Source organism: Actinia tenebrosa, unplaced genomic scaffold (assembly GCF_029948245.1).
Source record: "Actinia tenebrosa isolate PJP-AT-01 unplaced genomic scaffold, QUT_ActTen_1.0 PGA_scaffold10__47_contigs__length_13832649, whole genome shotgun sequence".
In the NCBI taxonomy this organism is placed as follows: Eukaryota; Metazoa; Cnidaria; class Anthozoa; order Actiniaria; family Actiniidae; genus Actinia; species Actinia tenebrosa.
The window spans coordinates 11,774,949-11,784,390 of NW_028292570.1; the positions used below are offsets into that span (position 1 = coordinate 11,774,949).

At 43.2% G+C, this 9,442-nt stretch overlaps 1 pseudogene; it reads right to left on the reverse strand.

Moving 5' to 3' along the window:
• Positions 1–1,379: 1,379 nt before the first annotated feature.
• LOC148913051 (uncharacterized) lies at positions 1,380–3,768 on the reverse strand (annotated as a pseudogene).
• Positions 3,769–9,442: the final 5,674 nt, after the last annotated feature.

The window sequence follows — 9,442 nt, forward strand, 5'->3', positions numbered from 1 at the left end:
ATATTCGAGAATCTAGGTACTGACCTGCAAAAATAGACTACAAGTTACATTCCTACAGTAACGCAATCCAATAACAACAAAGGCCTAATATGATAATTTTGCACAAAACCAATTCAAAAGAGGAAATATTGAAACAAAACTGAATACAGCGATGTATTTAACTCTGCATATTTGTAATTCGAAACAAATGAACGATTTTAATCGATATTAACGGCAATAATACGTGACAGCCGTTACTTGATAAATGCCGCTGCTGTCCTCAACCAACCTAACAATATTGTCTTTATTTACGAAATTGAAATTCAAAATTATATGAACATGATACATACTGCATTTATCAATAATAAAGGCCAAATGCGATTACTAATATTTTCAAACAAATTTTAAATTAATTGTAAATTTAGTCAGTACGGCTACTGACCTTTGTTTAGCCGTTTGTTAGCTGTTTGTAATCAGTTCCTTAATATCCGTCCCGATTAGTAGATGTGTTATTTGTTTAGCTAATCTTCGAATTTCTATATTATTGTGACAGAGTTAATATTCACGATCAATTTAGCGAAAAACAACCGTGGCTAACAATAATTACAAAGAAAACCGGTGGGGTTGTTGGAGGAGGCGGAAGGTTTGGGGTTAGGGAGAATCTTCAATGTTTATAAAGTAGAACACAGGCAGGTTGCTACCATTTCTTTCAAAAGGGCAACATAGGGCGCTTTCTTTCGGCTGTCCTTTGGATCAGTGAGGTGCAAGTCAAAGTTGTTGCAAATTAATTTCAGAACCGGTAGCTTTAATTTATATAGAGAATCGTCCTTCACCATCGCGCATACGTCGTACTGCTCGTACGCAATGGGATGCCCAATTTGAAAAGATGACAGTATGACTTGTTGGGCGTTGCTGAAGTTGGTCTCCTCTGGAGCAGCAAGAATATCAGCCTCTGAGGAACTCTTTTGCTTCGCTGCTTGTCTGGAGAAAAACGCCTTAATTTGCTGTGCGGTCAAGAATTCTGATACTCTAAACATCCTCTTTCCGTCTGTTCCCACACATTTCCTCATTTCTTTTGACACCGCTTCTGCACCGACCTTATGTCCAGAAGACACACCGACTTTGAACTTTGCAAGGAGAAAAGACCTTTGTTTCTCGTTAAATCGATAAGATTTGGTTGCTTTCTTCAGCGACCATCCCTCTTCAAGTATGGGGTGATTAGCATCCTCCTTATCAGACAAGGTAGCCGTAAGCGTTGGGATGACTCCAACTCCCTCTTCTAAACGTAATGCGTACTTTGTCTTTGCTAAATCTAACAAAGACTGCCTTTCAACCATTTTCTCGCACTTTTCCAGGGATAGGTGACGCCCAAGATTAGATTACCTGTCATGAAGAGATAATTATGCACCATAAGTTGACGGGTAAAATGAATAAACCGTGAAGCAATTCCTTATAACAAACCTTTGGAAGACTTTAACGCAGCCATCCTCTGGACACGAATACAGGTTGCTTGCTGCTTCTTGTTGTGGGTCAGAAGTGCTTTCTTCAGTCGTTGTAGGCTTGGTCTTCTTAACAGTTTTTACAGCCATTGTTCTAAAGTCTCCTGGGGAGAATTGCGCGTCGAGCCACTGGTAACTGTAATCTATAAATTGCAAAAGAACGAGAAATAAATCGCACACCTTATGCTATAAGTGTAAATCTAAACTATTTTATTACCTTTCCTCAATTGTTTCATTACTACTTTGCCACTGCCAATGCCATACGCTCTCCACGCGAAAAGCTTTCCGTTACGGAACTCGTAATTGTTCAACGTACTAATTCCTGGAATTTGGTGTTCCACGAGGTTGGACTCGTCGACTTTGTCAACTGCAACAACTCTTACTCCAGCAATTCCACCATGTGACAACAGCGCGTCTTTCATCTCCTGGGTTGTTGTAACATCATGTCCCTCGTTGATGTATAATCGAATATGGGACTTGGCGGTCGCAGCCAACCTGTCGGCGGCTCCCTTCCCACCTTGTGGGTCGCTGAAATCGATACCTTGTATTTTGATGCCAGTAGCTTTTTCGATGGTAGGGCAGGAGAGGATCGTAGTGGCGGAGTGGTAGCACCCCGCATTATCTTGACGAAAATAGGCTTTGTTGATATCGGGGTGCTCGTTCTTTAAGGTCTAGAGAACGTGCTTCATTATGACGACAATAGCAGGGCTGTCCTGGCTGCAAGACTGAATTAGGTGGATGAATGCTTGCCACTGTAGCTCACCTTGTTCTCGGCGATAGACAACGGATATATGCCATGATATCCCCCTTTTCCCGAACCAATCGCTTTGTGATTCTCGATACATATGGGGGATGAACTTCATGGCCCAGTCATTATTATGAGTACGGTGCTATTGTTGATGGTGTCTAAGATGTCATGTCGTGCTTGGTCTTGACGCACTGACTTTAGCTGGTAGCACTTCCAGGACTGTATTGCACGTTTGGCTGTACCGTGGATGTACAATGCCTCGTCTAACTCGTCGTTGCTTGGAAACGAAACTTCTCTTATTAGTCCTTCTATGTCCTTGATTACACTATCCAGAGCTTCACAATGCTCACAACTCTTGTCATGCTTGTGTTTGCATCGTTTTCGCAGGGTTTTGTCTAAAGGATCGCTTGTAGCATATACGCTGCAATGGTCAGCGATCTGGGATTCCTCGCTGACATGTACCTACGATTTTTAAACAAAGGAAAAAAACACTTGAATAAATAATGTTTTATAAAAGTAGATTTTAAACTTTCAAATAGCAGAAAGTAATCACATACATTGTAATCCCCTTTAAGGTATAATTTTCCTGCTTTCAAAGCTTCTCTCGATTTTGCTATTTTCTCCTCATCGCAACCAAGGGACGAAATCATGTCTAAAAGATCAAGAAGGTCTTCAAATGCTTTACCACCTTCTGCGGCAAAATTATCAAGTCCTTGTAATGACTTTCGTACAGAGGCGCTGCATTCATTAAGAATCCGAAGCAATGTTCGGTACAAAGCTCTTTTCTTTACAATACAGCTTATACTGGTTAACGATCCTTTGGGGCACCATGGTTCTGATGACATTGGGTACGGGAATGATTTGGCCTGAGGACAACTTCAAATGTGTTTCTCCAAATGGGAGATCCTGCACTAGGTGTGGACTTGTAACATAACAAAGAAAATGGTCCAACTGTTGTTTGTCTATGCGCAGCCGTGGAGCGTCCTTTTTTGGCACCGGTGCTGCTCTACCATACTGTTGTCGATGTAAATTCGCGCTGGTGTAGCGGTATTGTGTTAATCCTGGAATATACTGCAACAATTCTTGAAAGCTTGCGACACCTGTCATTATGGACAACACCTGTCTGCGCGTATCCCAACTGGTGGCGTTTTTATAGGATTCAGCTAAAGCTTCCAAATAACTATTATTAGCTGTAGACGAACCAGTTGAAGTCGCTCCTAAAACATTGTAAATGTTCGAGGACTTTTGAAGTTCCTCCCACAAATTGATGGCAGCTCCAGGGTAAATGACATGGAGGACAGAAGAAACTATTTCTGCTGACCGTTGAACATAACGTTTTCTTGTTCTCTCACTTGCTTGATCCCACTGAAGCCAAGGTCTCTCAATTGGTTGTAACTTACACTCCTCAAGAAAAGCATTCAGTCTAAATCTTTGGCCAAGCTCATGATATCCTCTAGATGGGGTACTTTCGGAAGATGTTGTGCTGGTGGTTTCAGCTGGCGACAGAAAATAGCTTGCATCTTTAAGCTCAAGCTTCTCCATTTTCTTCTCTAGCTCGTCGCATGAAGAAGCCTGTTTATCGCTCCCCTGCAAAAAAGGTACAACTGTAAGTAATTTGAAATAGCATTAAATCCACTGGCGTAGGGAGGGGGCATGGGGGGCCCGTGCCCCCCGCCAAAAAAAAAGTTTGCTTTCGGCACCAAAATTTAATTAATTCATGCGGGATTCCTGTGGATTTGGCGGGAAAATGGTACATACACGCCCCCCCCCCTCCTCATAATCCCAACCTCGCTATGTCCCTGATTAAATCATATATTTCATACGACAAAATACGCATACCTGTTGCACGCTTTCTTCTCCACTACTTTCTTGGTTATCGAAGCCCTCAGTTGCGTCATCCACATGGGATGTTCCTTTGCGAGCAGTTGTGTCAACCAAAATCCTTCACTTTATCGGCAAGTTGCTCTTTGCATCTTTTACAAATTACTGTTGATAATAATCAAAAATGATATATATAAACGACCCGACTTTGTCAAATGTAGACAATAGACGGAATTGCTGACTAGCAATGCATTATGGGTGTTATAGTCATTCTGATAATATTAAAAAGGTATGCATATTTATAACTCACGTGTTCCTACTGGGATCAATGTTTTCGTTATGAAGAAGATGTACTGTGACTCATTGCTGTTAACACTACGATCTCCTTTTGCAGAGGACTTGTGAGAAGCTACCTCACTTGGAATGGGACACCTCACTTTCCCGCATTTCCAATGAGCACCACAGGCATCCCGGTGGTGTGGACAAATAGTCAAAGACAGATTCGAATCATCTGATTGCAAAACTCCTTCAATTAAAATTAAACACGATTAAAGGTTAGATTTTGGGGTTGCCGTAGAGTTTCCATGCTAATAGCGTCTCCCGTGGATGAACTCTGCTAGCAGGGAACCGGAAAGTATGAAAGTCATGAAATAAACAACATCAGTTACCTGCTCTTGCAAGTAGAAGTGTTTCTTCGTCTTTAACAAAATCATCAGCCACTAATTTACAGGTCTTGAGGTGCTGCGTTATGTCTTTGTCACACTCACTCAAAGCAGTACACTGTATATTGTCGGTATTCCTCCAGCTTGCTCCACAAGGTATAGGATCTTGAAGCAAGAGAGAATAACCGCACGAAGCCATTTCACCAACGCAGCAACCAGCTAGCTCGACATCGCGCAATGGTAAGAAAGTTCCCTATTTCACAATATTTGTAGAATGGAGCCGTCAAACATAACACGCGTTTATTTCTTACGACACAAACGAAGCCGCTCGTCTAGACAACTAGCAAGCTTCACGCCTTGGACAATGCAGTAATGACTATAAGATCACACATAACATGAGATATAAAGCTTGTTTAGTAAATATAAATGTGAACAACGTAAATAGTTTCATCGTAACAAACAGCTGTCATTTTTACTCACATTGGATATGGCCTTTATTATCTATAAATGCAGTATCAATTTTATATAATTTTGAGTTTCAGTTTTGTTTCAATATTTCCTCTTTTGAATTGGTTTTGTGCAAAATTATCATATTAGGCCTTTGTTGTTATTGGATTGCGTTACTGTAGGAATGTAACTTGTAGTCTATTTTTGCAGGTCAGTACCTAGATTCTCGAATATTATCATCTTAATATTATGAAACGTATACCTCTGCTGTCGAATAACAAGCAAAAATTAATACGACAGTCATCTATAAGCACAGAACATTTTTTAAGAAGCCGCTAAGGCCTATCATCTCGGTAACGCTCAAGTGCGAGATTGTGTTACAATAGGTCAAAGTAGTGCTTAGAACTCTTTCTCTAGAAGTAAGGCTTTTAGCGGGCCAAGTTAGAAATTTTGTGGTGACTAACTATGATAATTGGGCTTCAAGGAAAAATTATTTTTTCTGTAAAACTGTATAGCGCATTGGAGAATTATTGCATTGAATTTGCCCTTAATTCAATGTTTTCTCTAGCGGCTCCGAACTGCCCTCAGCATAGTAAGAAAATAAAAATAAATAAAACGTCTTTATAGCTCAAATTATATGTGTTGATAGCTTAAACATAGGTAAATCAGTTGTGGGATTTTCAGTTTCCAACGGCCTTTCGTCAGGTCGTGAGCGATCATCAAATATGCTTCATTTTCCACCCATTTGGAAGGCCGCCAGACGCCAACGTACGGGAATTTCAACTTTTCTCAATTTCGCCAAAAATAAAAATCGGCCAAACTTTTTAATGCTATTTTCGAAAATAGTTTACCATAAGGGTCTTTTGGGCAAAGTATGGAGAAATTGAATTTTTCACAGTTGTCCGACCATTCTCGATTTTTACAGACAGTCGCTATTAAGCTCTATGCGCAAACACACCCCGACTTCAAAATTAGCAAACCTCAGTTTAAGAATTACTACCAGCCGTCGAAGAAGCAAAAAAATAATGAGCTTGCCTTCGTTGGTATCGCAGGGCTGGCCGGAGGTGCAGCTTTGGCGTGGGCACTGTAAAGTGCCCTTAATATAATGATCGTCTTTTTGGAAAGCGACAAGAATAACTTTACCACTTATTTGAATCCCCCCATCAAAGCCCATAAGGTTAGGCTCATAAGTTGCTCTTTGTACAATTCTTGGTATAACTTGGTCAATGGCATGGTCACCGTGCATAAGGGAGGATCTAACTATCAAGGCGTAATGCTCCCGAATGGACATTACACCCCAATCACACTGGCAAAAGAATGAGCTAAACGCGGTTATACTCTCACCACAGGATTGCCCCATGAAATGACTCTCAAACATAATCTACCAAGTAACTACTCGGTAACCCTAGGAAAAAACGATGCATTGGGATCTTTATTAGGTGTCTCGGGCAAATCGATCACCAACACGGCCATACCTGTGAATTGGAAAGTTGCATCCTCTTATGAAGTCTATTGCGATTTGGTCCATAGTTACAGCAATGGAAAAAAAGTCTTCTCTTATGTCCAAGTTTCCACCCAAAGGTAATCCATTTGACTTAGTTGAATACACTCCCATTTCTTTAGGCTATGACTTGCCTTGCGAATTGGTAGAAAGCATAAACATCACCATTAAAGTGGACGGAGAGACGGCGGACTTCAACGGGCGAAAGATCAATCTCGTCTTATCCTTCGCTTGAATCAAGTGAAGCGAGATTCTATTCATATAATGCCCCGCGTAGAGGACAAACTCAAGAGGATTTACTATGGGCCTGAAGGCTATTGGAGAGGAGCGTCAGCTATCAAGAAACTTGCAGCCGCGGCCAGGGTATCAGAAGAAACGGCTAAGAACTGGTTAAAAAACAAACCCTCTGGCAGGTTTATCTTCCCGTGCCCAGGTACATTCCCAGGCTTAGCTTCGCCGTAAATGCCCCCAATGAAGTTCATCAGGCGGATTTACTTTTCTTACCGCACGACAAGGTGAGAAGAAAGACCTATAGATACGCTTTGACCGTAGTTGATATCGCAAGCAGATACAAGGACGCCGAACCCATAACCAGCAAGGATTCTGGGGAAGTCGCAAAAGCCCTAAGTAGGATTTATAAGCACGATTTGAAATGGCCCAAGCTGCTGCAAGTGGATGCGGGGACAGAGTTCATGGGCGTGGTTACCAAGACCCTGAAAGACCACAGCACCAAGATTAGGAGAGCCGAAGCCGAGTACCACAGGGGTCAGAGCATCGTCGAAAGATTCAATAAGACCCTGGCCGAGCGTCTCTTTGGATACCAGTATTGGAAAGAGCTGGAAGATCCCTCCAAATGCAACAGGGAATGGACTCAAAGGCTCCCCCAGGTCATCGCGGCCTTGAACAACGAGGAGGCCAGGGCTACGGGAATGAAACCCAAGGATGCTATAAAAAAGAAACACGTGGAACACAAGTCCTACGTCAAAAGTTCAAGGGCGGTCGGACTGAAGGAAAAAAAGCTCCCCCGCGACATAGCGGTCAGATACCTTTATCAGCCGGGGGAACTCGAAGGTGGCAGTAAGAGAGCCACGGATCCTAACTGGCCTATGAAAACGTATGAGATTTCGAAGTCCGTCACCAAGGAAGGGCAACCCGTGTTGTATTACCTAGATGGCCCAAGCCGTGGATTCGTCAAGGAAGAGCTGTTCATAGTCCCCAAAGACTCAAAGTAGTGCTGCCCCACGCGCCCGATTGCACTCTAGGCATGTCAGTCTTACATTGCCTCTGCAATGCCCGCGTTTATTATTTACGCGATCCACGGAGAACTGCTGATCGTCATTTGGGTCAAACCTCCATAGTAGTGGTATGTTGCACTTGGCACACCTTGCCCCTTTCTTATAGACGTCGTCCACACATAGGTCGAACGTCATATCTTTTCCTTCGTCGTGGCGCTGGTAGCGAAGGAGTTTCTTAGCGATGTTCTCCCTAGCTACGGAATACTGCGTTTGGTCGTATTGCAGCTGCGGACCCCAAGCACGTCGTAGCTGCTTTGCGTACTCTATGCGACTAACCGCAGTGTAGATTAGATTAGACCAACACAAGCGCTGATCTATTATCCACAGCGTATTTTTTATGGTTAGCCCCTGCGCGCTATGGATGGTTATGCAGTAACCCAACCGCCAGTCGGGATGTGAAGTGATTCTTTCCACCTTTTCTGCGGACACCCAAGTTTTGTGGTGGGTAACAGCATTCTCTAAGACGACATCCGTACCAGGAACGCACAAATAGCGGCGCTGCATGCGGGTGTCGCGCGGCTTGTAGCAGACGGGTACCAAATGGTTAGGAAACCGTTCTTGATGCACCTTAAAGAGGTCTTTCTGTATCCTTGCTTGTGCTGCGCGTTTGCTGCTTAACACCAAGTCTTGCGGATGCCAAGCGTTCAGAAACTCGTCATACTTCTTTGCTCGTACGCGTTTGCGTAACACCTTGCATTGTTGCTCGTCTGTTAGCCCCCGTAATTCCGCCTTTAAGTTGCGTATTTGATCCTTGCTACGATAGTCCGTGTTAATCTCTTCTACGTAGTCTACGAAGCCTTTTAGCCATTCGTGGGGCATTTCGCTGGCTATAGGAGGCGGCTGACAAGGATCACCAGCAAATATTACTTGACACTTTCCGCGTAAGAAGTTAACGAATTCTTTGAGGATTTCCAAAGGGACGGTCCAGATCGCGTCCCAAAGTATCACCGGAGGTATGTCATGGATCGCTTCTGGTACCCATTTTTGTCCATTCCAGCGAAAGAAGCTATTGTAAGTCTGCGCGTCATGACCCATTTCACATAATTCTCTTTCCAAACGGTGCGTTGGCGTTAAGACTCTTATCGCAGGAAAGAGGCTTACTACCCGGGTGGTATTACCACTACCGCCGGTACCGTACAAGTAAGAAAAGCGCTTGTAGGAGATAGGATCCGTTACCGTTGGTAAAGGAGTTTCCGTGGGCGTCGTAGCGCCACGCAAATGAGATCCTTCGTAGGTTACCCGCGCCCGCCAAGCTCTTATCTCTTTGTCTTTAACGCGCCACTGACCACTTTCAGCTATTACGTCTTCGGTGTAAAACTCTTGCATTTGCTCCAAGACTTCAGGTTTGATATACAAAGAATCCGTAGCTACACGGGGCACGTCGTCTTTGTCAAATCGTAGGAGCATTGTTAACAGATTGATATGCGCGTAAGCTAACATGCTAGCACGCAAATGGTAATACTGCGGACGGTGATCCTGGTAGTAGCATA